Genomic DNA, 26386 nt, shown 5'->3' on the forward strand with positions numbered 1-26386 from the left:
TCAAAAATACTGCCAGAGTAGAGTAAATATTACCTTCAGAGAAAAAAGCAATTGTAGACATTCACTTGACTTCTATTAAAAAAAAAAAAAAAAAAAAAAAAAAAAAAAAAAAAGCGGTGACCAGCGAATAGAAAATGGAATAACATTTTATAGTGTAGGAAAATTTTCTGTCAATATAATTTTCTAATACACAACATGTACTACAAAACTGGTGTTTGCAGGCATACATAACCAGAATAGTACATGACAAGTCAGCCCGACCTAAAACAAATACTAAATAAATTATTTCCAGCAAAAGGAAAATGATTCCTGATAGAAGTATGAAAAAAGAAAAGATGTGAAATAAAGAGTACAGGACAGTGTGTATATGTGAGCAAACGTTATTTTTGAAAGTATAAAAATAAGTGCAATGCCTTGAAAAGTATGGAAACTAAAATCACAGAGTTAAAACAAAGTGAAACAAAGAATGATATATCTGGTGAAGTGATCTATGATTTCAGCAGTATCAAAGGAACTGTAAAATTACTAATTGTTTCTAGTCTTTAAGAAGCCAAGAACTGGCAGGGTGTGGTGACTCATGCCTGTAATTTCAGTACTTTGGGAGGCCAAGATGGGAGGATTAATTGAGCCCAGGGGTTCAAGACCAGCCTGGGAAACAAAATTGGACCCCATCTCTATGAAAAGTTTTTTAAAAAAACTAAAAATAGCCGGGCCTGGTTGCACACATCTGTCATCCTAGTTATGCAGAAGGCTGAGGTGGGATCATCGCTTGATCTCAGGAGGACAAGGCTGCAGTGAGCCATGTATGCATCACTACATGCAGGCCTGGATGATAGAACTAGACCCTGTTGCACCCCCACCATAAGAAGTCAAGAACTAATGATATAATATCTAAAATAACTATTAAAATATTAATAACATAATATACAACTACAAATTTAAGAGAAAAATGGATTTAAAATATGTGTTTATCCTCCCATAAATCAAGAAATCTGAACAAGAGAGTATTAGACAATGGAGTCAAACATATAAATGCATTTGGTATAAGCAATTATTTTATGTAAATGAACTAAATATGTAGTTGCAAGAGTAATATTGTCAATCTGGATTATGACAAAAATAAAACTCAGATACTTAATAAGATGGATGAAATAATAACATATGATAAGCAATAATAAAAAGGAAGGTACATCTATTAATATTAGAAAAATTAGACTTTAATTCAGGGATCATATCACAAAAAAAGTGGAAATATTTTACAATGATAATAGGGCTTATTAAAAATATATAAAAATTCTGATATGAATTACTCTTAGTAACACAGCCTCAAATAATAAAGCAAATGTTGACGGAATTGAATGAAAATATAAACATACGGCCGGGCGCGGTGGCTCAAGCCTGTAATCCCAGCACTTTGGGAGGCCGAGGCGGGCGGATCACAAGGTCAGGAGATCGAGACCACAGTGAAACCCCGTCTCTACTAAAAATACAAAAAAATTAGCCGGGCGCGGTGGCGGGCGCCTGTAGTCCCAGCTACTCAGGAGGCTGAGGCAGGAGAATGGCGGGAACCCGGGAGGCGGAGCTTGCAGTGAGCCGAGATCGCGCCACTGCACTCCAGCCTGGGCAACAGCGTGAGACTCCGTCTCAAAAAAAAAAAAAAAGAAAGAAAAAAGAAAATATAAACATACACAAAATGGTAGTGGTAGATTAGAAAGACCATTCAGTATGGATCAAGCACCAAGGAGGAGACAAAAACAAGATCCTCCAATATAACAAAGAATTAAATGTACTGTTTTTAATAAGAGAATGATTAGATGAAACATAGTAATGATAAAAATGAATCTAAATAACATTTTGCATTAATTTTTACAAAACCTAACTTTATATAATAATAGAATTTAGATTATAAGTATCAAGTGTTTTAATTCTAGGAACACTTCACATTTATAAAGATGCCAATGTAATATTATGCTCTTCTCAGTAGTTTTCAATCGCTGTAGATACCAGTTTTTCTAATATTTATGTGATGGTTTCTCTATGTCCTTTACAAGCAATTTATTTTATACATGTTATCCACCTGAATAACTTGTTTTACTTCTACACCATTGACTAGGAAGCATTTTATAAACACATACATTCGTTTAATTATTTATGCCAAAATCAATTAACTGTGTCCCTTTTAAATGTGCCCATCACGTTTGAGAAAAAGTTAATTTTGTGTTATAGTGGGGTTAATAAAATTTACTACATAAATGCCTAATTTCCTCTCCTTTTGAAAGGGCTTCATATTGAATTAAGGTAATTTAATTAGTTTTATAATTCAATTTTAAACTATACATGTTTGTGTTGTCTGTTCGAGGAATAAGATAATAAGATTTCCTATGTTATCTGCCTGCTCAAACTGCCCCCAAACCCATACTCCAACTTCCCTGCATGAATCTGTTTCTCTACCCACCTGAAAATCACTGGAGCAGTGAAAACCTATTCATAGACCTAGTCAATATATCATATAGAACTCAGTTACTATACCAAGATATATGTATGTATATATATACACACACCCATATATATTTAAATATACACATGCGTATATACATACACATGTTATATATATAAGATACATTTTATTATATCTACTTTATTTTTATATTTAGTTTATTCACAAAAAAAGACATTTTAATATTGCCAGAAAATAGACCAATGAATCAAAATGGATTATTTCTTAGCCAGCTGATATGAGAGTTCTGAAATATATAATTACATGGAATTTAGTAGTGATATTTCAAATTAGAGAAAAATATAAATGCAAGAATGAAAAATTATTTTGAGAAACTAATAAATTTTTTTCTAAGTGATAAATCTTTCATTTGGTTTAAAAATCTAAATAATAATATTTGAAAATATATAAATTCCAGAGGAAGTATAAAAGTGAATATATATATAGCATACAAGAGAGAATAATTAAAATATAGAAAAATAATTTTAAAAGCTTTAGCAAATTTAAAATATCTGTGACTCAAAGATAACACAAGTAAAAATATTTGCAGTAAATAAGACATGTTATTGAGTGCAAGTGCATGAATTTTGCATGTTTTGGGCTGTGTTAGCTTAAAGAACTTTCATAATTATTTAAATGAAATAATTAGCCAATATGTGAACTAATTGCTATCAGTATACGATACATGTTGAATTTACAGAAAACAGAGAAATCATAAAAATAACAAGATAAAAGGAAATATAGTATTTTTGTATGTCTGGCAAAATACAATCTTCAAAAAAAAATCTAATATTGGCAAGGCAATGTAGAAAGATCACTCTCATTTTTTATTACTGAGAGTATAAATTATTAAAGTCCATTGCAAGGCATTTTTGCAGTATGTATTAAACTTTAGGATATCTACAAAATACTCCTACCCTGTGTATTAGTCCATTCTCACATTGCTATAAATAAATACCTGAAACTGAGTAATTTATAAAAAAGGGAGGTTTAATTAATTCGCGGTTCTGCAGACTGTAGAGAAAACATAGCGGTTTCCGCTCCTGGGGAGGCCTCAGGAAGCTTTCAATCATAGTGGAAAGCAAAGAGGGAGAGAGTCATCTCATCTGGTGAGAGTAGGAGCAAGAGAAATCAGGAGGGGAGGTGCTACATACTTTTAAATGATCACATTTCAGGAGAACTCACAATTATCAGTACTGTATCAATAGGGATGGTGCTAAATCATTCATGAGAAACTTCTCGCTTGATACAATCTCCTCTCCCACCAGGCCCCACCTCCAATACTAGGGATTATAATTTGACATGAGATTTGGGTGGGGACACAGTTTCAAACCATATCCTGTGATACCGTAATTCTACTTCCTATTAACTACCTTAAAAAAGCACTAATACGTGTTTATATGAAGAAAATTATAAGAAAAATGTATCATTATTTTCAATGTTAAAACAATGTGAAGTACATAAATATTATTATAAGATTATTAAACACATAAATGTTTCATCTTTATTATAGATTATTGACTAATAGATAAAAACAGTAATGAAAATTTATGTAATTTATATTTTTTGTTGTTCGATATTGGAATTCCAAAACAGTTTATGAGAATTTTTTAGCATATGATTTTTGGTGGATTTGGAAGCCAGGTATTTGTTTTTTTCTAAATGTCCTTGCTGCTGTAGTGTGAGCATAGAAATAAGACTGGTCAATATACATCTAAAAGTAAAGCTGAAGGTATAAGCTCACTAAACAAAATAAGAATAAAATAACTGATACAAAATTTGTCTTGGGTTAGACAAGAAATGTCTTATACAGTATATAAGACACACACAAATGCACATACTCTGTAAAAGGAAAAAAAGATAATTTGGCTTCATTAAAATTTAAAACTTTTAGCCACTAAAAGGCAGTGTTAAGAGAATGTAAAAACAACCTACAGATTGCTAAAATATATATGTATATAATAAATAAATATAATACATTTGTATAGAGTGAAGGTGATTATATCACATTGCATGCCTGTATTAAAATACCTCATTTACCCTCTAAATATATACATCTACTATGTAGTCACAAAAATTTTTAAAAATTAGAAAATATATAAACACAATGCTATAAGATGAAGAGTGAAATAAAATACTTGGGCAAGAAATTTTAAAAGATATTTCATCAAAGAAGATATACAAATGGAAATAAGCACATAAAACTATGCTCAACATCCTAAATCATAAAAAAAATCTTAATTTGAGCAGCAGTAAGATTCTATTGGAAAGGCCAAAGTTAAAGAAATCTGTTGAGGTCAGTGTGGGATGACTGGAATTCTCATAAACTGCTGGTGGAAGTAAAAATGATGTAACCACTTATAAAATGGTTTGGCAATTTCTTATAGACTAGAATTAAATTTTGTATAAACTTACCATATGATCCAGCAATACATCGAAGTAATTAGCCCAAGAATAGCGGAAACACATGTCTATAAAAAGACTCACATGTACATGTTCATAGGAGCATTATTCATGATAGCTAAAAAATGGGATCAAAAAGTAATACACATTGACTGGTAAATGTATAAGCAAATTGAATTACTTTGAGTTGAATATTACACAGGATGGAAGAAGGAGAAAATACAATACATGCACCAAAATGAATTAAACTCAAAAGCATTTTGTAAATGAAATTAATCACAATAGACTACAAATAAATGGGTCTATTCATATGAAATCTACACAGAACAAACAATGGTAAGAATAATGGTAGATCAAATATTGTTGAGGGTCAGTGTCAAAGGAAGTTTTTCTGCAAAGGATCACAAGGAATATTGGTAAGGTGTTGGAAATGTTCTAAATTTAATTGGAATTATGTTTAAATATTTTAAAATCATGAAATTGTACACTAAAATGTGGTGAATTTTGTTCTATATAAATATTACCTAAATAAAGCTAATTAAAACATTATTTGTTAATATTGAAGCATGTCCATTTTAGCAAAGCATGACCTACAGGAGGGACCATAATCAGGTGACTAATGAAATCAGTGAAAAAGGAAGGGAAATAAAAGCCTAGGTTTGAGTGGCTACTCTTTGTCAGGCACTATGACAGATACTTTTCCACATATTTTCATGGCAAATAGTACAATATGGTAAATGCAAAGAACGACAAGCAGTACAATCTCAGTTTATTTATGAAATTTTGTTTTATTGCATTACCACAAGGAAATATGTACTAAAAATGCATTTCACCAGGCGTGATGGCTGACGCCTGTAACCCCAACACTTTGGGAGGCCGAGGCGGGCAGATCACTTGAGGTCAGGATTTCAAGACTCGCTTGGCCAACATGGTGAAACCCCGTGTCTACTAAAAATATAAAAATTAGCCAGGCATGATGGCAGGCGCCTGTAATCCCACCTACTCGGGAGGCTGAGGCAGGAGAATTGTATGTATCTAGGAGGCAGAGGTTGCAGTGAGGCGAGATCATGCCACTGCACTCCAGACTGTGTGACAGAGCGAGATTCTGTCTCAAAAAAAAAAAAAAAAAAAAGTTTCTTTTCTGCAGTTGCATTTCCAAATTTTAGCAGCAAAGTATTTGAAGTCCTCATGTTGACGTTTCTACTTGATTTTTCCCAAGCATTATTATAATTATTAGTAATGAGAAGTGAAATAGCAAGCTTTTTTAACCTGGATATAAGTTCACTGTACTGTAAAATGTGTTGAAATAATATGCATTTTTGAGGATAGTACCATTTTGTTTCATGCTTTGGAAATCTCTTGCCATAATAAAACATGTATATATTATTTGATTTGTCTATCTAAAAATTACTTCTGGGAAATCATTTTCTCATTACATAGTTTGCTACGATGCTTTTTAGAGGGAGGTGATCATCTGAAATACTTAGCAATTCTATAGTTTGGTAAACATGGCAGTTCTTTAGGTATTTATCATCCTTTGATTTCTGAAAAGTCATAGGACTCTATGCATTAGCTCTGTTTTCATATAGTAAATAAAATATTTAAAAAATAATTTCAATTATAAAGTCATTTAAAAAATCTGTTCTCAGATTTAGATTTTATATTTTTATATGGCAATATTCTGCCTGTACTAAAGTGAAAGTATTTTACAGCATATAAAACTGTCTGAAAATAGTAACAGCAAGTAAAATAAATTATAAGCAAAGGTAAACTAGTAGATGTTTTAGAAGTTATAGACTCCTTGTAGGAAGTCTCTCAAATTTTATCATTTACTTACTGATTTTTACTGAAATATTTTTAACATAAATATTCATGTCATTCTTCCAAGTACAAAAATAATATAACTGTTTTAATAGTTATTTAAATTGATAATTATTTTTATATGAATTTAAATTTTATAAGTAAATAATCATTTAACGTTTAATAAAGATTTTGATCAGAAGTATTTTTCTAGCTACTATTCTTATGTAATTCATTGAAAATTAAAAAACAGTATCAGTGTTAAAATTGTTTAAAGGGATTCAATCTGAACTTTCATTTATCTTTTTATAATACTGTAATGTTTAAAAATGATGAAAATTCATAAAATTTGTAACTTTCTGTGTATTTATTCTAACACAGAGTGCTATTAAAGTGCTAACATCTTTTTAAGAGTATATTACATTATTAAGTAAAAATGACAATTTTTCTGGTTTTACTCCAGATTAGATTTTTTTTTCTTAATATCAGTTTTCACCTTCATGGTACTAATAATATCATGTTGATATAGTTTAGATATTTGTCCCCACCCAAATCTCACGTTGGATTGTATTCCCCAAGCCTGGAAATGGGGCCTGGTGAGTGGTGTTTGGATCACAGAAGTGGATCCCTCATGGCTTGGTGCTGTCTTTGCAATACTGACTTATCACAAGACAAAGTTGTTTAAAAGTCTGTGACGCTTTCCCCCACCCCTCTTGCTTGCTGGCCTCCTTTCTCCCTATGTGATGTGCCTATTCCCCTTTGACTTCCACAATAATTGAAAGCTTACTGAGTCCTTCCCAGAAGCAGATGGCAATATGCTTCCTGTACAGCCTGCAGAACCCTGAGCCAATTAAACCTCTATTCTTAAAAATTTCCCTGTCTGGGTGTATTCCTTTATAGCAATTCAAGAATGGCTTAATACAACCTGTTTCAGTCCTTATCATCAAACTCATGGGACACAGCTGCTTTAAGGGTCCCTAAGCCATCGTAACAGTGGATTAAGTAAAAAGTGGCTTTAAATAAATAGTAAGCTTGTCATCCAAAACTTGTGCATTAGAAACAAAAATGTATTTGTATGTGTTTGTGTGTGTGTGTTTGTGTGTGTGTCCTTAACTTCTTGGATATCAGGAGGTTGGAAATTGCAATTAAGAAACAACTCTGTTCTGTGATGTAAATTTGTAGTATATAATTTTCTCATAGGTAAGCCAATTACAAATAGTAATGAAATATGCCATATTGTGTTTTTAATATGAACCAATGCTAACTATAAAATTGTTTCTTTGTTGCGGTAAGTCAGGGACCCTGAACGGAGGGACCGGCTGAAGCTGCAGTTAAAAAACATAAATTGTGAAGATTTCATGGACATTTATTAGTTCCCCAAATTAATACTTTTATAATTTCTTATGCCTGTCTTTACTGCAATCTCTGAACATAAATTATGAAGATTTCATGGACACTTATCACTTCCTCAATCAATACCCTTGTGATTTCCTATGCCTGTCTTTACTTTAATCTCTTAATCCCATCATCTTCTTCGTAAGCTGAGGAGGATATATGTTGCTTCAGGCCCTGTGATGATTGTGTTAACTGCACAAATTGTAGAGCATGTGTGTTTGAACAATATGAAATCTGGGCACCTTGAAAAAAGAACAGGATAACAGCAGTCATCAAGGAACAAGGGAGATAAGACTTGGAGCCTGACTGCGCAGGTGAGTCAGGCAGAACAAAGTCATATTTCTCTTCTTTCAAAGGCAAATAGGAGAAATATTGCTGAATTCTTTTTCTCAGCAAGGAACATCCCAGAGAAAGAGAATGCACCCTGAGGGTAGGTCTATGAATGGCCCCCTGAGGGTGGCCACCTTTTACGGTTGAAGTCCTGAAATAAGCCCTGGTCTCCTGTAGTGCTCCCAGGCTTATTAGGACGAGGAAATTCCGCCTAATAAATTTTGGTCATACAGGCTGTCTGCTCTCAAACCCTGTCTCCTGATAAGGTGTTATCAATGACAATGCATGCACAAAACTTCCTTAGCAATTTTAATTTCGACCCATCCTGTGGTCCTGTGATCTCTCCCTGCCTCCACTTGCTTTGTAATATTTTCTTACCTTGTGAAGTATGTTATCTCTGTGACCCACACCCTATTCGTGCACTCCCTCCCCTTTTGAAAATTGCCAATAAAAACTTGCTGGTTTTCCCGCTCGGGGAGCACACAGAACCTGCTGACATGTGATGTCTCCCCCGGACACCCAGCTTTAAAATTTCTCTCTCTTGTACTCTTTCCCTTTATTTCTCAAACTAGTCAAGACACTTAGGGAAATAGAAAGGAACTCACGATAAATATTGGGAGTGGGATTCCCCTGATATTTCTTATAGTTTTTTTCTCATGAATTTGATCTTGTAAGAGACCTCCCTATAATATCACAAGCAGTGCTGTGTAATATTTATGCCAGGTTACTAGTTACTAGAAGCTAGTACAAGTTACTCTGCTATTACTAGTTCTTGAACTTTACATCATAATATTAACCTACCAACATTGTAAAACTGCTGATATTAATTCTTATAGTAGGCATTGAATAGGAGAGAGGAAATAAGAGTAGTCATCAGCTATATTGTCTTGGCAATATTCCTATATTTTCTGTAGCTTACAATATTTTCTCTTATGAATCATTGCAAATTCCACTACTTGGATGTTTGCAGTTGCACTTTTTATGTGAGTTATAGAGCTGCTAGAGCTTGCACAGAATTAAATGTCAGATAAAATCAACACAAGTGTTTAATGGCATGAAATAAACCTAACCAGGGCTTAGGGGATTCTTCATATTAGCAAATGAGTTTCTATGAGTAAGTACAAGGTAAAATTTAAATGCATACTTTTACTCTATAAGAAAATTATGAGTTTTAAAAAATAATATTTTTGCTAGTACTTATTAATATTTGTATATATATGTGTGTCTGCTTGGTTTATTAGAACAATTTAACTCATTCTAAATATTCTTCATGTAATTTCAAGGAACAGCATTAGATTTTGAATTTCAGGTTAATTTTGTTTAGGGATTTTAAGAAAATTATGATTCTAAATCAATGTTTATTATTATATTATAACTTGATTCAGAAATAAAAAAGTATTTAAAAAGTAACATATATGTTTATTTTTTTCATTAAAATTTAAATGATATAAATTAACTCTTGAATAAAAGAGACACAGGTTGAACTAGGCCACAAAGCACATTAGTACATAATTTCTCACATGGGTTGGCATTGATTGTCTGCAATTTTTCCATGCCCACGGTGCAAACTGTCAGTGGATGTACCATGCTGGAGTCCACAGGACAGTAATCCTCTTCTCACAGCTCCACTAGGGAGTGCCCCAGTAGGGATTCTATGTGAGGGCTTCAATTCTACATTTCCCTTTCACACTGCCCTAGCAGAGGTTCTCTATAAGGGCTCTATCCCTGAAATACATTTCTGCCTGGATATCCATACATTTCATTACATCCTCTGAACTCGAGGCAGAGGTTCCCAAACCTCAATTCTTGACTTCTGTGCACCTACAGGCTCAATACCATGTGGAAGCTACCAAAGCTTGGAGCTGGCACCCTCTGAAGCAATGGCTTTAGCTGTACTTTGGCCTCTTTTAGCCATGGCTTAAATAACTGGGACACAGGGCACCAAGTCCCAAGGCTGCACACAGCAGGGGTGCCCTGGACCTGGCCCAGGAAACCATTTTTCCCTCCTAGGCCTCTGGGTCTGTGATGGGAGAGGCTTCCATGAAGGTCTCTGACATACCCTGGAGACATTTTTCTCATTGCCTTGTCAATTAGCATTTGGCTCCTTCTCACTTATGCAAATTTTTGCAGGGGACTTGAATTTCTCCCTAGAATATTGATTTTTCTTTTCTACTGCTTCACCAGGTTGCAAACTTTTCAAATATTTTTGCTCTGCTTTCTCTTGAACACTTTGCCACTTGGAAATTTCTTCTGCCAGATATGCTAAATTATCTATCTCAAATTCAAAGTTCCACAGATCTTTAGGGCAGCAACAAAAAACCACCAGTCTCTTTGAATACCAAGAGTGACCTTTACTTCAGTTCCCAAAAAGTTCCTCATCTCCATCTGAGACCACCTCAGCCTGGACTTTACTGTCCATATAACTATCAGCATTTCTGCCAAAGCTATTCAACAAGTCTCTAGGAAGTTCCAAACTCTCCCACATCTTCCTGTCTTCTTCTGAGCCCTCCAAACAGTTCTAACATCTACCTGTTACCCAGTTCCTAAGTCACGTTCACATTTTCACATATCTTTACAGCAACATCCCATGCTCTGTAGTACCAATTTACTGTATTAGTTCTTTTTCATGCTGCTAATAAAGACATACCCAAGACTGGGTAATTTATAAAGGAAAGAGGTTTAATTGTTTTACAGTTCATTATGGCTGGGGAGGCCTCAGGAAATTTACAATCCTGGTGGAAGGGAAAACAAACATATTCTTCTTCATATGGCAGCAGCGAGAAGAACTACAGAATAAGTGGGGGAAAAGCCTCTTATGAAACCATATGATACTGTAAGAACTCACTCACTGTCATGAGTACAGCATGAAGGTAACCTCCACAAGTCAATAGCCTCCTACCAGGTCCCTGCCATGACACATGGTAATTATGGGAACTACAGTTCAAGATGAGATTTGGGTGAGGACACATCCAAACCATATCAATAAGAGTGAAATATTGAGTATATATGGACACAAAGAAGGGAACAACAGACACTGGAGCATACTTGAAGGTAGAGTGGAAGGAGGTAGAAGATGATAGAGGATGGAAAAACAACCTATCAGATATTATACTTATTATCTGTGTGATGAAATAATCTGTACACCCAGCCCACACAATATTCAATTTACCTGTTTACAAGTTTAACATGTACCCCTGAGACTAAAATAAAAGTTTTTGTTAAAGAAAAGAAAATATATATCAAAGAGATTTTTTAATAAAAAAATAAGGAATGTGCTATATTATAGCATATCACCAGCCCATAAACTTGATTGTGGCTGGATCGTCTAGAAGAACTGTGTAAAAATCTATAAATATACACAAGGTTAAAATTGTTTCTTGAAAAAAAATACAACTCACTGAAAATTAAGAAAAATTAAATAAAATAATTTTATTATACAAGACAGTAAGTAGTATATAGGAGAGAAATTCTTAGAAATAAATGAAGAAATTTAAAGATATTTATTGTGCAATCTTTAATAAAAGAATTTTGCAACATTGAGAAATGATTAGAGAAATCTAGAAACTATCTAATAGATACACTTTTCATCAATGTAACCAAATAAGATTATATGGTTGGACAGAAAGAATATAATAGCCATCTTTCTATGGTGAGCACACTCGAAGTTGACTGCCCAAAATTGCCTCCTCTGGGTATTCACATCTGTTTAATTCCCTCCCCTTGAGTGTGGGCAGGACAAGTGATCTTATTATAACCAGTACTACATGGAAAGATGATGGAGTTTTGAAGGTGTAATTAAGGTCTCAAATCATTGGTTTTGTGTTAATCAAAAGGGAAGTGATCCTGGTAGGGTCTATCTTAAAATTCTTAAAGGAGGAACTAAACACTTCTTGAGAAGACAGTGTCTCTCTTTTTAGCTTTGATGGATTAAAATGCCATGTTGATAAAAAGGCCTATGGAAATGGCCACATGGCATGAAACATCTAGGAGCCTCTGGAACTCTAGGAGCTGATGGTGGCAACTGGTGATATTCAAGTAACAGTTCTCTCACTTCTTTTTTATTTTATTTTATTTTTTTTGAGACAGAGTCTCACTCTGTCACCCAGGCTACCCAGGCTGGAGTGCAGTGGCATGATCTCGGCTCACTGCAACCTCCACCTCCCGGGTTAGAGAGATTCTTCTGCCTCAGCTTCCCAAGCAGCTGGGACTAAAGGTGCGTGCCACCATGCCTGGCTAATTTTTGTATTTGTGGTAAAGACGGAGTTTCGCCATGTTGGCCAGGCTGGTCTTGAACTCCTGACCTCAGGAGATCCACCCACTTCGGCCTCCCAAAGTGCTGTGATTACAGGCATGAGCCACCAATGCCAGGCCCAGGTCTCTCACTTCTGTAGTAGATAAATCCTTCTAACAAGCTGAGGAAGGTTGGAAGCAGATTTTCCCCCTTTGAGCTTCTGATAATACTGCTGATCAGACTACCCTTTATAGCAGACTTTTATGACCCTAGATGAGCACCCTAGACTCCTGATGAATTGAAGCTGTCAGATAATAAAGTGCGTTGTTTTAAGCTGCTAAACTTGTCATAATTTGTTATGTAGCAGAAGAAATCTAATATGCTTCCCAATATACTTTTAAAGTCAGATAATGAGCAACAGCATTCTCCTACTGCGGCATATTAAATTAAGAAAAAAAAAATATTTTTTTTAAACTAGAAGATTTAGATAAAGGACAAAATACAAGAAAGTTTTCAACACCTAATTTACATGTGATTAAAAATCAAAAGCAAATCCAATTTATCTTCATTCAAATAAAAATAAAATTAGAAAGATGTTAACTTTTTCTGTTTGGTTAACTACCCTATACCCAGATACTAGCATAGTATCTGTCTCATAGTAGAATTGTTATTTCTCTGCAGCCTTTAGCAGTATTAGTGAAATTGTGAGATTTCTTTAGGTTAGTAAAATGGGAGCTTAAGCAAAATGTTTGTCTCTCCTAAGCTTTGAGAGCCAATATATGTATTACCAAATTCTCTTTTTCTTCTTTGGAAATTATAGGTACATGTGTCAAAGCAGAAGCTCTCTTGTTAACTCATTTATCAACTAAAATGAGCAGAGCCTTCATGACAGGGAGTATGACTAAGAATGAAACATTCACTATACTAAGCCATGAAGGTTTGGGTTTATTTGTTACTGCAGCAAGAATAATATTAAAAAAAAAGGGGGTGAGATATTCTTGAAGTAGGTGCTACTGTGGGAAAATGAAAACACAAAAAACTTTGTGTTGTTTTAAGAGTCAATTAAATTAAGAAGTTGAAAGATAGTAGTACTAGAGTCTATAAGAAGAGTAATATATAGTGACAAAACATTTGGCAAAACTGTCACTATGATAAAGTAGGATGCAGTAATATACAATTGCACTTTTATTTATATGGTTAGATGCTAGAAAACATCATCTTAGTATGATCATATGGGTTATCAATGGTTTCAACAGATTAGGTACTATTTTTGAAAAGATAGTTGTGGGAAAATTAAACATAGTAAATTTGAAGCAGAATGGAAAAGAAACAGAAAGACTAGAAATTCAGGGACTTACCAGGTTGGAAAACACAAATTCTTCTCAACTTCCAAAGGCAAACAAATAAGCTGAGTAAGACTTTGAGCTATAAAGGTCAATGATAACTTAGAAATCTATGTAAGATCAAAACATTGGAACACATTTTTGGAACTGTATGAGTAAAGTAGTACCTATCAATCTGTTCAATTAGAAAAAAATAACTCAAGCCAAGAGTATAACGCTCTTACAAAAGCCTAATAAGCCCATACTAGTCACGTTAGGTAAAGAGAGAAAAAGAAAGAGATCAGGGTCTGAGGACAAAAATAAATACAGCAAATAAGACAATTATTGTGTCTAGAAAGGAACTGTGTGCTGCAATGTGTGGTTATAGCCATTTAACACATACGGTTAACTTGATTAAAATAGATCAGAAGCTTATTGATTTAAGTCTACTTTAATCAGCACATGCACACAATCCTGTACTAAATGACAACAAAAAGACCTGAGTGCTCACATACATTCACATACAGGTGGTGCACTGAAAAAGCTACTCAGGCACAGGACTTGTTTTCAGATACCAGCTTCAAGTGTGGGCAAGGATCAGAATCAAAAGCAAGTTTCGTCCAGAAGGTGAAACCAGTGCTCATGGAGAAAAACGGGCAAAATTGCTCAGGAAAAGTTTTGCCATCCTCTGGTTAGGGCAGCCTATCAATAAAGGCAAAGGTGGGATTTGACAATTATTACTTAAATTATTAATTAAATTATGTATAAGTTAGGCTTCATTCTTACAATTTTTACTTTTTGATCATTTACATTTTTAGTTTTATTTTTAATTCATTGCAAAATGTACAGAATCTTATATTGAAATTTATAAAACTTTTAAGATTTTTACTTTGGTTTTTGCATTAATATTTTAAAAATGTATAATTAAAAAGAAATGCATAATTTTTGGTAGTTTCATCTTTTTTTCCTTGCATACTGTGTATTCTACTGTTCAATTCATATTTTATATTTACCTCTTTGTTTTACTATATTTATTTTTCTAATATATATTTAAACATGGCAGGAATAGTTCAGTTACAACAGGTGTTGAAATTATTATAAAGTAGTAGGTGACAAAAACAAAATGTAATAATTATTTTTTAAACTAGCAGAAGTAAAGCTATTAACATGAATAATTTGGAATACATATACATATAATATATATTATATATATTATATATACATACATATATAGAGAGAGCAAATAGATATACACATATCTATCATCTATTTGGTATATATATAGATACACCAAATGATAGATATACACATAGCTATCATCTACTTATTAACAACATCTATTTCTTTCTTTTCTACTTCTTGTTAGCTTTATTCTGTCAAGTTAAAACTCATCACAAATTTCTTCTTTCTTGCATTCAGCTTTTTCAGTGATGGTAATTTGCCTTGAACTATCTGCTCATTTCACATCTTTTAAAAATATTTCCTCTTCTTCTTTTTCATAGGTCTGATTATTATTTTTACAATTTTTTTTGTTGTTTTAGGAAAAGAAAGTCTAGATAGATGTCTACTAGTGATGACTTCCATGGCATCGTTTAAGAATCATGTCACTGTTCAGTATTTTGAGAGACAAAAAGCCATTGTGTAAGTTGAAGAAAATAAGGGAAAATATTTTGTACATATTCCCAAGTCTTTTCATAGGAAAATAAATTGAACACACTTAACATAAAATAATTACAAACTGTGATTTAGCTTGTTAATTAGAAATGACAAAGTGAACAAAACTTTTTTAGTAAACATCTACTGTACTGATACCTCACTCTTATTCTGAAGTCAGGATACTCTCATTTTCCTGGGATTTTTATTTCAAATGATTGAAATTATCAACAGAAAGTTAAGTCCTGTACCATATTCTGACATTATTTTGTGGTCTCAGAAAAGAAAAGTGACACAATAACTCTAAAGGATGTCATTAAAATGAGCCAAATGTTCAGCATAGCAGTTCCAATCTTATTGGTTCTTGTCCCAACATTTTTCTTCTGAATTTAAGTGCTTTCTTCTCACTTGTTTAATCACTCTTAGTGTTCGTCCAGTCATGATGACCTAAATTTTTGTCTACTGGCTTTCTGCTACTTAGAGAAAAGAAGGTAATACTCATTGCTGAAGCTATATACAGTTCGTAAAGTATCCTTAATTTTAGCATATTAACAACGTTTCCTATAATTAGAATGAATAAGCTAGATGTTTTACCTATGTAATCCAAGTGAGAGTTTATGACAAAAAATCACTTTCTGGCTGGGCGCAGTGGCTCACGCCTGTAATCCCAGTAATTTGGGAGGCTGAGGAGGGCGGATCACGAGGTCAGGAGATCGAGACCATCCCGGCAAACATGGTGAAATCCCGTCTCTACTAAAAATACACACACACACACACACACACACACACACACACACACACACACACACACACATAGCCGGGCGTGGTGGCGGGCGCCTGTAGTCCCAGCTTCTCGGGAGGCTGAGGCAGGAGAATGGCGTGAACCCGGGAGGCCGCGGAGCTTGCAGTGAGCCGAGATCGTGCCACTGCACTCCAGTCTGCATGACAGAGCGAGACTCTGTCTCAAAGAAAGAAAAAACCAAAAAACAAAAAATCACTTTCCTACCCATCCTGTTTTACTCAATCCCAAACTAGTGAAGTATCAAGGGTTTTATTCCAATGGAAATATTTAATGTGTGTATTGGTTGACTGGGATGTGTGACATGAAAATTTCAGTTTAATGAAAGATTTCCAGCAGATGTTTGATTTCTTGAATCAGCAGTAGCTTGGCTATAAAATTTTTAAATGACATAATCTCTTTTACATTGCTTTCCATACGAAGTGAAGCCTGAGTGTGTAGCCCATGGTTAGCTGTTATGTGTATTGGTCACTGAAGGAGGTCCTAAATTTCCCGTAGTTGATTCCTCTGAGTATTCATCAAGGCTGCTCAGTTGTCCAAATCCTGTGAGGTGTTACAGTTGCATGTGTACAGTTAGAATATTAATTTTCAGAGTCAATAGGAAAGAAAATGCTCGATGATTCAGGATGTTTACCAAATATGCTAACTCATTTTTTTCCTTCCAAGGCTATTAAATGGCATTCAAATGTTTGCTGTGGTTAAATCTCTTCTCTATGTCTCTGCTGCCCATATTGACCGACTTCAATGCCATATCCCTCAGTTCATTTTAAAACAGTCCCTGGCAACCTATTACCAGCTACTCTATGGAAATAACTAGTGCAAAATTGAAATCCGTTTAGTTTTTGCTTTATTACTCAGCTTGCCTTGTTTCCAGTTCTGTTCTGAGCTTTTTTTGTTTTCAGGGCTTAGTTTAGAAAACCTGCACACTTATTCCTCCAGGTTTTCCCCTTTTCCCTGCTTTAAAACACAGGCTATTCTGCATGGATTAGTTTTGTCCTCCATCTGTTCCCATCTGCTTTATGTGTCCCAGAAAGTGCTCAAAATTCTGGTTCATTGAAAACACCCCATTCTATGTCCAAATAATGCTAAAATTGTTTTAAAAAATATTTTCAAGTATCCTTTGAGAGGAAGGAGAAAATATATGTTCTAAGTCATCTTCTTTTAAATAAGATAATTGAATGTACTCATAATGTCCCAGCTTCTGTATCTATTTGGCTTGTTATTTCTTCTATTTTATCTCGTTAAGCATAGGGTTTTGCACAAAAAAAGTGTGAGAAATATCAAATACTCCAATTCGTAATTGTCTTTGATTGAAAAGTCTCCATTATTCTCAAATACTAAAAGATATTCTGTCAAAAGACAAAATTTTTCATTTAACATTGGCCACTGTCTGTATTTTCAAAGCCTATCTCTTCAGAATGTGTGTGTGTGTGTGTGTGTGTGTGTGTGTGCGCGCGCGTTTGACCAAAGAAGTTCTTGTAATCAGAGCAGCAGAAAGAGCGGGCTGGGTCCCAGGACAGGATATTCTTTCTAGTCTATTTAAGTCTAATCTAGAGTTTAACTAATCTAAACTTTCAACGTCTCAAGAGGATGTAAACTCTAATATGTTTACTTTGTGTCTAAGTTGATATTTCAGACACTTATCAACCTACCTTCATCACCATGAACAGTTTGATAATTATTAGTTACTTCTTTGCCATTTTGTTTCTCCTATTATTGCTGTAAGTGTGATTTTATAATAAAATGTTAATTTTTGCATTTGACATGTAGATGACAAAAATTTGATACATAGCCAATTTTTTATATTATTTATACACAATATTTCAAAAACTCTTTATGTACTTGCAGTAAAATTTGCCAAATTGTTCCCTTACTTTATTTAAAACTTTCTTTAGGCTAAATCAATCTTCTGTGTAGAAATATGTAAGGATAACCTGTTTAAAAATTGTCTCTTAATTTGTCTATTTAATTCAGTTGGAGATTATTCCACTGAGAGGTCTAATGTGGAGTAATGTTGCAAATGAACGCAAGTAGTACAATTTCTTATAAGATGAAAGACTATTGCACCTTACTGTAAATACTTAGATTCACATTTTCTAGGTGAAACCAAAGTTTGCTCTAATTTTAAAATAATCAATTTTCAAAGTAGACAATTCTGAATATTATGCCTTTCACACAAATTTGACTTTCACTTGAATTGTATTTCATTTGCTATTTTAGGTTCATAGTTATGTCCAATATGACTAAGACTTTGTCACCCGACATTATTTTATTATGTATTTATTTTTTTGAGGTGGAGTAGTGCTCTGTCACCCAGACTGGAGTGCAGTGGCGTGATCTCGGCTCACTGCAACCTCCACCTCCTAAGTTCAAGCAATTCTCCTGCTTCAGCCTGCTAACTAGCTAGGATTGCAGGCACCCACCAACACTCCCAGCTAATTTTTGTATTTTTAGTAGAGACAGGGTATCACTATGTTTACCAAGCGGGTCTTGAACTCTTGACCTCAGGTAATCCGCCCACCTCAGCCTCCCAAAGTGCTGAGATTACAGGTGTGAGCTACTGCCCCAGGCTGTCAACTGCTATTATTTTAATGAATATTGAGAGATCATGTTGGATGACAATTTGAAAATAAAGAACAACCTTCAATATATGTTAAACTATTTATTTTATCAAACTGTTACTTTAGTTTCACATAATTATTGTACCATCTTACACAGTAGTTTCAACATGTAATAGATGATATATTGAAATTTACCTGATGACATAATAATGATTCATTATGACACTTTTGATTAAATGCATGGTGCATTACATGTGAGAAACTGTCCCTAAATCTTTTGCTGTGCCACCCAAATAAGTTATTTGTAAATCTATTTGGAGAATATTGCCCATCTTTTTATGCATCAATGACTAAGAGCAGGAATTATATTTTTTAAATGTGGTCCTGACATTATTTTTTGATCTATGAGGTTGAAAAAATTACTTAAAGTTTCTGATCTCAGATATTTCTCAAAAAATAGAAATCATAAATGTACATTTTCAAATGGATGTTGTTAATTTGAGTTGATTTAATTAAAACTCTAAGAGTGGAGTCTGGCATTATCATATGGGTGCAACAATTCATTTCCTACTGTTCTACCTGCCTATTGTATATCTTTATAGGTTCTTATCTAGCTAACTAGATTTTTAAAAATTATGTTGTGGTATCAAACAAGTCATTTTCATCAAATAACAACATTTTATTTCACTTTTACATGAAGTCTATGGTGGCTGGGATAACTCTCTATAGAAATTGTCCTCTGTGTTGGTTTATTATTCCAATCTGCTTTGATGGGGATGCTACCATATGAATACTTAATTGTAAGATTGTAGTGGCATGGCAAAAATGATCTTAACTAGTTTCACATACAAGTAGTATTCATACTTGTGATCATAGTTCATTAGTTAATGAAGACATCTGACTATGCCAAACTTCAAGGTAACTAGAAACTTTAGTTCTCTGGTATCCCCATTTGGGAAAGAAAGCTAGAAGTATCAAAGAGCAGTAACAACATGTACCGCCTACCTATCAATCAACTACCCTTCTACTTAGAAATTGAGAGTACCATAAATACAGAATCTTCAATACTCATTTTGAGAGGAGGAAACTAAAATCTGGGGAGAGAAAATTATTTTCTTACAGTAATAAGACATACGAGTGATAGAGCTAAGACTCATAAGCAAAACTTCCTTATCCTTAGTTTTCAGTAAACTTTTCATTATGAAAAGGTAGAATTAAAATAATTTCAACTGAATATTGTAAAATTAAAAGTGCAGTGGGTACATAGAAATAATGGAGCTTTAAGATGATCAAAACTATACAAATGTTTTGGGAATAGGCATGGAGAAATAGAGATCACCTCTAGAAAAAATGCAAATTTAATGTCTAACTGAATAAATTGAAGCTGTAGCAACCCAGTGGTCAGTAGCTTTCCACCACATCCCCCTTAAACGGTTTTACTGAAAAATGTCTCCTGTGATGCACTGCTCCATGAGCATCTTTCTTAAGCACTGGAGAGACCAGATTTTTTGCAAATTCCAAATGGATGTTTTCCAGCAAGATTCATTGAGAGAACCACAAAAACCTCTCTGCCATTCAATGAGTTACAAATCTCTTCAACAAGGTCTAGCTCCAAGCTCAGGACATCTCTTCCATGAGTGCTTTATCTTAGTTATAGGGGTAGTGACCGCTCTTTATATCTGCTATATTCATAGTTTTAGAGCTCTATTAACTTCTCACTAGGCAATTCCTTATCGCTTTATTCATTTGTTTTATATATCAATTATTTACATTAAACTTTTCCAGTTCAAATTATTGTGCAATTTCTCTCTCATGATTGGATTCTGACTGACATATATTAAAACCAAAATGAAATACACAGCTCTGTTTAAGCCAAATGCTCACAAATTTCAAAAATGCTTGTTTGCTTAATAGAAACTTATAATTATTTAACTTACTAGTAAAACCCTTGTACAGTATCATGCAGTTCCAAATAAGTGCTCAGTATGTGTTACTTGAATTTGAATGAAGAACTCATCTGGTTCTGAATTAAATTCCAGTCATGTGCTCTGTAACAGCATTCCAGTCAAGACGAACTTCATAAATGGTGATCCCATAAGATTATAATGGAAGTGAAAATTTTCTGTAATCTAGTGATATCATAGTCATCATAACATTGTACTTTAATTCATTATCCATGTGTTTGCAGTGATGTTGGTGTAAATAAATATACGGTGTTGCCAGTCATATAAAAGTATAACACATACAATCATGTACAGTTACAAAACTTGATAATGATAACAAATGACTGTTACTAGTTTATATCTTTACTATACTATACATTTTATCATTATTTCAGAGTGCACTCCAACATATATATAAATAAAACATACACCTCTATATGCATATATGTCTGTGTATGTATATATATGTACACTATACATATAAACTACATATTTATATAAACTATAAGACAGCCTCAGTCAGCTCCTTTAGAAGGTATTACAGAAGGCATTGTTCTCATAGGATATGACCACTCTCTCTGTGTTATTGTCAGTGGGACAAGATTTGGAGGTGAAAGACGTTAATAGTGATGATCCTGATCCTGGTAGGCCTAGGCTAATGTGTATGTTTGGATCTTAGATTTTAACAAAAAATTTCAAAAGTTAAAAGAAAATAGAAAGAAAATTATAGACAAAGGATATAAAGAAAAATAAAATGTTTGTATAGTTGTACAATATGTTTGTGTTTTAAGCCATTATTAGAAGAGTGGAAAAGTTAAAAATTTTTAAAGTAAAAAGTTACAGGAAGCTAATGTATTATTGAAGACTGAACATATTTTATAAATGTAGTGTAGCCTAAGTCTAGAGTGGTGTACAATAATGTCCTAGGCATTTGCATTCACTCACCACTGACTCAGACTCATGCAGAAAAATTCTGGTCCTTCAAGCTCCATTCACAATTAGTGCTTTATAGAGGTCTGTAATAGATTACACTATCTAAGTTTGCGTAAGTACACTCTATGATGTTCACTCCATGACAAAACTGCCAAACAACACATTTCTTGGGAAATATCCCTGTCATTACATGATGCATGAGTGTATGTTCATTGAGAAGGATACTGAACCCAAGATATAAGAAGTTAGGGAAACCAAATTCAAGAGATTTTGCAACTGAAGAATAGGAATGTTAGCCGGGCGTGGTGGCTCACGGCTGTAATCTCAGAAGTTTGGGAGGCCGAGGTGGGAGGATCATGAGGTCAGGAGATCGAGACCATCCTGGCCAACATGGTGAAACCCCGTCTCCAGTAAAAATACAAAAAATTAGCCTGGTGTGGTGACATGCGCCTGTAGTCCCAGCTACTTGGGAGGCTGAGGCAGAAAAATCTCTTGAACCTGGGAGGTGGAGGTTGCAGTGAGCTGAGATGGTTCTACCGCACTCCAGTCTGGGTGATAGAGTGAGACTCTATATAAATAATAATAATAATAATAATAATAATAATAATAATAATAATGATACAAATGATTCAGATATGAAATTATCAGTTACATTAAACGAATTTATATTTTTGTTTTGTTTAGTTATAGTGACAACAGTGAATATCAGAAGAAAGAATAATACAATTTTTAAAAAGCAGACTCTAGAGATGTCACAATAAAGGATATAAGTACAAGAGTGAGTTTTCGCTGCAAACTGTGTATGAAACTGATCTTAATAGTCACATTAATTATGTCACATATATTATGCAAATACAATTTAGAAAAGGAAAACTGTGATTTAAAGGTAACTTAAATATTAAGGTACATATCACTATTAACTGGGCCTTTTTAAAACAAAATCTAAAGTTTATTATTTTGATAAATAGAGGCATTATTTATTAACAACTTTCTATGAATAACCTAATAGAATTGCACGCTATAATAATGAAAACTAATGTTGTTATATGCACACATTTTATCCTAATTTTTCATCATTAATTTTTAAAGAATAATAACTTTAATTAAATGATTATAACACCAAGATTAAAAGAATATTAGACTACCTCATGGTTTTCCTGTTAGCAGTCTGCAAGTACTATGAAAATACTATTTATATATTAGACTGTTAGGCACACACCTGTGAAAAATCAGTGTTAACTCAACATTGCTCTACTTTTTTTTTTTAACTGTAAATTTCCACAAATTTTTGGAGAAGAATAAGTGCATGCTGTGTTTGCAATTTTAGACCTTTTGCACTCAAAGTGACTTCATGAAAAAAGTTTCTGTAGGAGCTTAAAGAAACATAGTTATTTTACATCTGGTTTAACTCAAAAGTGGCTGAAGAAATTTACCTCATGTTGTCTAGCAAAAATAAAAATTAATCTTTTCTGTGTTATCAGTTCTAATATATATTTCCCCATAATGGTATTGTTTGATTATTGTTGAGCACTATCCTAAATTACATATCAGGGAAATTATTCATAACTAAAAGAAGTAAAAAATAGCAATTAATAATCAACACTATCTCTAAAAGTAGCACCAAATATGGGGCATTTGTGTACTAATAAATATATACTTTTTTCTGCTTAATTTTGAATGATAGAATTATATTGTTTATAATTTACACTAGGATGTCAACAACTTTTTCCCTACCTATAACTCTTTCTTAACAAAAGTCACCCTCGAGTACACCCTTATCCTCTAGCTTTGACCATTGGAGACCAGTGTAATAGCCACCTTGAACTAATTAGATTTTCTTTCCCCAAAATGTAGATTTTGTTTGCAGAAATCCAAGCTCGAAAGGTCTTGTACATTCATAAGCTAACATCTCCATATCTGGCTGTCATAATAGGTATTTTCAAGTAGTTGAAGATGCCAAAAATAAACACTGTATTGGATGATACTGTCATTGTTTGGATGACAGGTAGAACAGGCGTGCATGGAGATCTAGGGAAAAGTAATGAAAAGATCTTCTGCATTCATCTAGGAGTTAAGGTTTCTGTGGATATTTTTTTGAAAGACATATATTCTTTGCTTCCTGAGGGTTTATTTCTAGTAGGTGTTTTTACTTTGGAGCCAAATAATCACTAAACAATGGGAATATAAGCCATATTTAAAAACTTTTAAGATGCTTAAAAATTTACTTTTTCCTTAAAGAAAAAATGTAAAAGATTTTACATATATGATTTTTATATTTGTGTTATATGCATTCTAACAATGAATACTAGAACATTTAAGGACTCTTTATTTTTATTCATGATCTCTGATTACTTTTCCCATTTGCTGTACTCTATGTCATAACACATAGTGCAGGACAGGATATTAAAAAAAAAAAAAACTCCATGTAGAAATATTTCACAGAAACTAGAGACCCCAAAAGGCAAATAACAATGTCTTAAACTATCATTAATACTTTCTTAAGCTTTCCTTTATAAGTTACTCTAACTACAGTGTTCTCCATCACAGTTAATGGCAACACCATCCTTTCAGATTGAGAAGACCAAAAAATCCAAAACTACTAACAAACAACAAACTATAATTGTCTCATTTCCTTAAATCCTTAATTTTGCATCACAACTCCCATCAATCAGATCAATAAATATGATAATCTCCATATTCAATATGATTATTCCTCACAATTCCCACAATTACTATGTAATTATTATTATATAATTGTCTCATCTCCTTAAATCTTTAATTTAAGGAGTATCACAACTCCCATCAATCAGATCAATCAATATGATAATTCCATATTCAATATGGTTATTCTTCACAGTTCTCACAATTATTATTCAGTTTTATCTTCATTATCTTTCCCTACATAATTGCAGTAGCCTCCTAACTGGTCACTCCTCTCTCTCCCATTTTCACCTTAGTCTCTTTTCAGTATAATATTTTACAGTGAAACATGTCACATCACATTCCTGATGTGTTCAAATTTTTCAATAGTTTTCCGTGTCTTTTTGGTTTAAAACTAAAACGTTAAAAAAAAAAAAGGTTACAATATCTGACATTATTTAGCTTTGTTATTATAATAGTTGCATCTAGAACCCAGGACTGCATAAATTTAAATAGTTGCAATTTTTAGAGGTTATCTGTATTTTTTATATATCTAAAATACATATTTTAATTTTCTAAATTTGTTTTATTTACTTAGAATTCATTGAAACCTATTATACTAATTTATTTTGTTATACTTCATTGTGTGTTTAAAATAATTTATAATTTAATATAAATTTTAAGAGGCATCAAATAACACCTCTAAATTAGGATTGATTAAAAAAACAACAAGCCATGTAGCTGAAAAACAAATAGGCATTTGATTAAAAGGAAATGAAAATATCCATGTTAACAGGGTAGTTATATGTAAACATAATTAAATCTACAAAACTAAGAGGGTAAAATACTGATGATGATCTTATAGGAAAGCATCATGAATTACAACAATCATAGTAAAATTAATGGGTAGTGACTGTGGGTAATAAAACAAAGTGAAGGAGCATTTCTTTACTTTGAAGGTTCATATATAGGGAAGCATTTCTTTACACAGCATTTCACCAACAAAGTGAGTTATCTGTGGCTGAAATTTAAGAAATCATATTTTGCTAATAATTAATAACTTTGTAGTTCTAGCAACTAAGATAGTGCTAATACACTTTCATGCTTCAGTGAAGTAGTAATTCTACATTTAATGCAAATACATATTCAACATTTCCTGGGCCCTGGACCTCTAGTTCAAATCTGCTGAGTACATTAATTTTGCTTTCATTGCCACTCACCATCATTTTTCTTTTCTTATTTCCTCTGGCATCCATACAATCATCTTTTGTTGGGTTACTTATGCTAATTCTATGGAACTACTTCTACTCTTGATACAATGATACATACTATTTGAACTACACAAATCACTACTTGAGATTAAAAGTACAATGATTGTACTAGTATGGTTTCTCTTTGTAGAGAATTATTATTATTAGAATTCACTACTTTGGAGAAACCAATTTTTTCATGGGTAAGATTCAGTGAAAACTCCACAGACTATATATCAACAGATCTCTGTTTGAAACTTGAAGTGTCCTCTTTAATTTTGTACATGTTTTCCTGGATGTCTAGAATCACAAAACTTCTGCTTACTAAGCTATAGAACAGATACTAACCTCTGCAGGTTCTTGCACATGGCCTCTAGTTGGCACATCTCATGTGTCATACATATTCTAGCAGTTAAATAAATGGTATAAATCATAGAACATTTTAATTGTTTTCTTCAATAACACTTTTATGTAAACATTAAAAATATTCTCTCTTGTATTTCAAATATATCTAGATATGCCATTATAGTAATAAGAATAATAATTGATGTAAAATATGAAAAATGTAATACTAACATTGAAAAGGTAATATTATTCATGCCAGTTGAGAATAACTGATAAGTACTCAA

This window comes from Macaca nemestrina, chromosome 2 (genome assembly GCF_043159975.1).
Source record: "Macaca nemestrina isolate mMacNem1 chromosome 2, mMacNem.hap1, whole genome shotgun sequence".
Lineage (NCBI taxonomy): Eukaryota > Metazoa > Chordata > Mammalia > Primates > Cercopithecidae > Macaca > Macaca nemestrina.